The sequence below is a fragment of the Bison bison genome, unplaced genomic scaffold, assembly GCF_000754665.1.
Source record: "Bison bison bison isolate TAMUID 2011002044 unplaced genomic scaffold, Bison_UMD1.0 scf7180017864104, whole genome shotgun sequence".
Lineage (NCBI taxonomy): Eukaryota > Metazoa > Chordata > Mammalia > Artiodactyla > Bovidae > Bison > Bison bison.
In genome coordinates, this window is record NW_011494676.1 from 1288750 (window position 1) to 1294026 (window position 5277).

A 5277-nucleotide genomic window follows, 5' to 3' on the forward strand; every position below is an offset into this window, starting at 1 on the left:
AGGCAGAATGTTGAAGAACTGATGCTTTGGAACTGTGGTGCTAGAGAAGACTCTTGAAAGTCCCTTGGATGCCGAGGAGACCAAACCAGTCAATCCTAAAGGAAATCAACCCTGAATACTCATTGGAAGGATGATGCTGAAACTCCAATACTTTGGCCACCTGATGAGAAGAGCAGACTGCTTGGAGAAGTCCCTGATGCTGGGAAAGTTTGAAGGCAGAAGGAGAAAAGGGCAACAGAGGATGAGATGGTTGGATGGCATCACCGATTCAACGAACACGAACTTGGGCAAACTCTGAGAGATACTGAGGGACAGGGAGGCCTGTAGTGCTGCAGTCAGTGGAGTCACAAAGAGTCAAACACAGGTTAGCAACTGAAAAACAATGACTCTTCAATGACACTATGTTCATTAAAAGCATTTTATTTTGACAGTGAGTTTCCATTTGGATACTGTGAACAGCTTTTCATTGCTTTGTGCTCCATAATCTTGTTTATGTTGTTTTCTGCCATGTCTAATCTGCTCTTCAATCTGGTGAATTTATTGCATTGGATGTTATAGTTTTCAGCTCTAAAGTTTGTTTGTTTGTTTGTTTTTGCCATTTTTGTATGTTCTGTGTTTCTAATTAACATTTTGGACGCATGTATACCGTCATGATAACTGTTCAAGTCTTCTCTGCAGATTTTTACATTGTGTCCCTTCTGGCTCAGTTTCATTGACTGATCCATTCATTCATTTGTCTCCTCCTTACCTGTCATTTTCCTGCCTCTTTGCATGACTGGCATCCTTTGATTGGAGGCCAAGCATTGTCAGAGTTTCCCATTTGGGGCACTGGCTCTTTTGGTATTCCTACAAATCTTCTTGAGTTTTATCTGGGGGTACATTTGAGTGACTTGTAAATGGTTTGATCCCTTTGGATCTTCCTTTCGTGATTTTTTTAGGTAGGTCAGTCTAGAGCTGCTTATTCCCAATACTGTAACAAGAGTTTTCTGAATGTTCTTCCCAATGGCCCAGGAGTTAGGAGGAGTCCATTCTGTCTGGGGGGATCGAATACAATTGCTTGTCCTGTGTGAGCACCAGGCATTGCACCAGGATCTTTTAAAAACATTCTTTCCTTGGCCTCAGGCACTTTCTTCATAAGGATACCCCGATCATTACTCTGCTGAGTACTTGAGGGAGACCCTTTCATATCCCAGCATTCTCTCTCTCTCCCACTCTCTCTCATCACTGGACCTTTCTTCATGTTTCTTTCTTTTATTATTAACTTTTATTGAAGTATAGCTGATTTACGATGTTGTGATAATAGCAAAGTGAATCAGCTATACGTATACATATATCCCCTCTTTTTTGGATTTCCTTTTCATTTAGGTAACCACAGAGCATCCAATATTTCCCTATGCCATAGAGTAGGTTCCCATTTGTTATTTACTATATACATAGCATCAATAGCGGATATAGGTAAATCCTAACTTCCCAGTTCCTCCGACTCCCCTTTCCCCCTTGATGTCCATACCTTTGTTCTCTATATCTGTGTCTCTACTTCTGCTTTGCAAATAAGAATCACTGGATCTTTGTCCTGTGAACTCTAGCTGCCTTGCTCTCCACCAACACTCAGCTTCTTGAGTCCAGTGGATTGACCTCAAATCCTCCTCTTGGTGCCCAGCCTGGGAACTCACTGAAAGCAGGAAGCTGGGCCCATGGCAAGACTCATCTTGTTTGTTTGTCACCTCTCAGGGCTTGCTATCCTTTGCTACCTGATTTCCAGTGTCTTAGAAGCTAGTATTTCATGTTTTTTTTGTCTTTTTGTTCCTTTGGGAGTGGGACAAAGGGATAGAGTTAGATTTAGGAAGGAGGGTTAATCTGATTTCTGTCACTGTACCTTTGCTAGAAACTGAAGGCATCTCTTTATGTTCTTAGTTTTCCCTGAATAGATGTGCTAATTTATATTCCAATGTATTTTTCCAACTCAAGGAAAGAGTCTTTTTCTTCATGGTCTTGGCATCACAAGAAATTGTCAATACACAGGTCTGTTACTCTAACAAGGGAATTTGTGCCCTACTGACTCAACTTAGTGGGAAGTACAATGAAAAAACAATGTGTACATTTCCAGAGATTGCACATATTCAGCAGCCAAACTTCCAAGCTGATTGGAAAGTATTCTAAGAATTGTAACTGTTTTCATTGGTGACCAAGGCATTGAGTCCAGACAAGACCAGCCAGAATGACTCTGGAGAGCCTCTTGCAGAGCAGCTTATGGATTACAGGAGTTAAAAAAAAAAAAAAAAGCCCACTGGTCCCAGACATTTATCCTCTTCTCTTCCCCTATGATTTGCAATTTTGCTTTGGTTGGATGCACACAATCTAATGTGGGGTCTCCCTCCAATATACGGGTACATTTGCAAGCCCGAGACTCTCTCCATATGATATCTCGACAGTACATGGCTACAACCAGAAAAATTATCTCATTTTAGACAAATTGTTGCAAGCTACAGAATCCTGCACCGATAATACATCGTGTGCAAACCTGGATCCTTAGAGTTATTGGTTCACCTTCCACTGATTCCTCTGTTGAAGTCAGGAGGAAACAAGAGCTCTCTCAATTTTCCGTCCTCAGTCGAGGATGTCTCTGGGTTCTAGGACATTTCTCTCTGCCCCTCTCTCACCCTTTTGGAGTCTGTGCCCTTCTGTCCCTCATACTCTAGGCCTCTGTGGATCTTACCCACTTTCTGTCCTCCTCATCAGTTTTCCGGAACTGTGCATTAGGAGTCCTTCAGTCAGCAAGCACTTACTAGGCGCTCATCAGGCACCAGGCCCTTCTCCAGGAAAACTGCTGTATCAGGAGCAAAGTCAAGGTCCCACTCCTTGGTGCATTCACACCAGGAGGCATCAAAAATAAGAATCTCTCTCTCACACACACACACACACACACACACATACAAATAAAAATCACAGCAGGAGAACAACCTGTCATGTTCTCAGGTTCATCTGCCTGCCAGTGCCTAAGGACCCCAGCAGTGAGTAAAAAAAGAATTACATAGCACATGGAAAAATGGTGACTTGAGATCTAGAAGGGAGGTAACTAAGAATCAGGAATTAAAAAAAATAAATAAACGAGTGCTTCCAGTAAACAACAGGTCCTTACTTCTCAGCTTAGGGAGTCCATGTGTTGTACTCTTCTTCAAGTGACCTTATGGCTACATTCAGGAACATCTCCTAAAGGTTCCCACACATTCTCTTAAGCTGTTAACCTATAGCCCCTCTATATATAATCTATAAAAATGTAGGCAGCATTATATTTAAACAGTGTTTTGTTATTTCTACCTCAAATAGAAATTCTCCAGGCAAAGATTATACATTAATTCAACCAATTTAATATCAGTCAAAGAACTTAATGATAGATCTTAAAATCATAAATTGACCTGAATCATGGCAGATAAATGCTACTTAGAAGCACATATTAGATGATAGCTAAAAACATTGACCCCAAATTGAAAGGGGAATAATTAAGTCACTATGATTTCGAGACTCAAAAGACTTAATCCTGATTTAAAAGATATTATATGTATATTTAATAATAAAATAAAAGATATTATATGGTATATTTAATTTACTGGGATACATAATTTTAAACTTTATAAATAATAATAAATGTGAAAGTCACCATGAAGGAGCTTTTAGACCCAAATTATTAAAGCAGTGTGGTGCATACCAGGAGTCATCTCTGGGAGCATGACAGGATAAATATTTTCTATGGAATTATACATCAATTATTAGAATTTTCAGGAGTGTAAAAGTATTCGAGATTCATCCTTATTATAAACTTGAATTTTATTCTTGTTTGTAGCATGGAGAGCACTGATTTATCTAAAGCTAAAACTTTTTTATATTCCTGAGTTCAGTTCAGTTCAGTTCAGTCGCTCAGTCGTGTCTGACTCTTTGCAACCTCATGAATCGCAGCACGCCAGGCCTCCTGTCCATCACCAACTCCCGGAGTTCACCCAGACTCACGTGAGTCCATCGAGTCAGTGATGCCATCCAGCCATCTCATCCTCTGTCGTCCCCTTCTCCTCCTGCCCCCAATCCCTCCCAGCATCAGAGTCTTTTCCAATGAGTCAACTCTTCGAATGAGGTGGCCAAAGTACTGGAGTTTCAGCGTTAGCATCATTCCTTTCAAAGAAATCCCAGGGCTGATCTCCTTTAGAACGGACTGGTTGGATCTCCTTGCAGTCCAAGGGACTCTGAGTATAACATACTGGTTTGTCAAATAGGTTCTGAGCCAAGGGGCAGAACCGACTTGAAGACAGAGTTTAGGGGTAAATGCAAAGTACATTAGCATAGCTTAAGACAAACATTTCCATAAGAAAAAGGCATTGCTTAACTTCAGGTGAAACCAAGTGTCGTTATGGCAACACAGTGTTTTAAGAGAAACCTCCTTTTAAATTTGTATAGAGAAGGAAAAAATATCGCTAGTTTGTTTCCTCCTGCCGCTTAAGAGAGAGAAAAATGTCTGACACTTGCAGGCTATTTCCTCCGTTTGGAGACCCCTGGCCTTCCTGCCTGTTACCCTCTCAAAACGTCCTGATCTAAAGCCATTTTCAAGTCCACCTCTTTGGGGACTCAGACCTCCAGACGCACTCGGAATCCACGCGGAATCAGCCGGAGCCCCGCGGCCCTGGGGGCCGGTGCGCACCCTGGGTTCGCCTTCCTGGGGTTTGAGCCCCTGAACCTCAGACGGGAAGGAAACGCAGTGACAGCCGCCCTAAGAAAAGGAGAAAAGCCACTGCTGGAAAAAACGGCACATGCATCCCTAAACTTGAGAAGCTTTATTTCTAAGGAAACCAGAGACAGACAAACACACAGACAACATTGCATTAAAGTCTTTCAGCGAAAAGAAATTCTGCCTGCTGTGAGGTGAACAAGAAAACTCTTCAAGACACCTGCTTTCTGAGAAAACCGCCTTTACCTCTCTGTTAAAATTCACTCTCCATGAAATGTTGAACTGGAAAATTATAAAAGGCAAACAAAAGACGTTTCAGACATTGTAAAACGTAAAGCAAAGCTGTCCTTCAAGAATAATCCCAAGTTTGATGAGAAAGGAATGAAGACCGTCAGATCTGCGTGGACCGCGCCTGGCTCCTCCGCGGCTTTATGCGGGGTCAGGTCGGCAAACGAATTCAACAAATGACCTGAGCCTCAGCCTTTGCTGCACTTCTGCTAAACGTGAAAATGTGATGCAAGTCTTGCATTATCTCAGTGGTTCCTGAGGAACCCCTGCCCCCA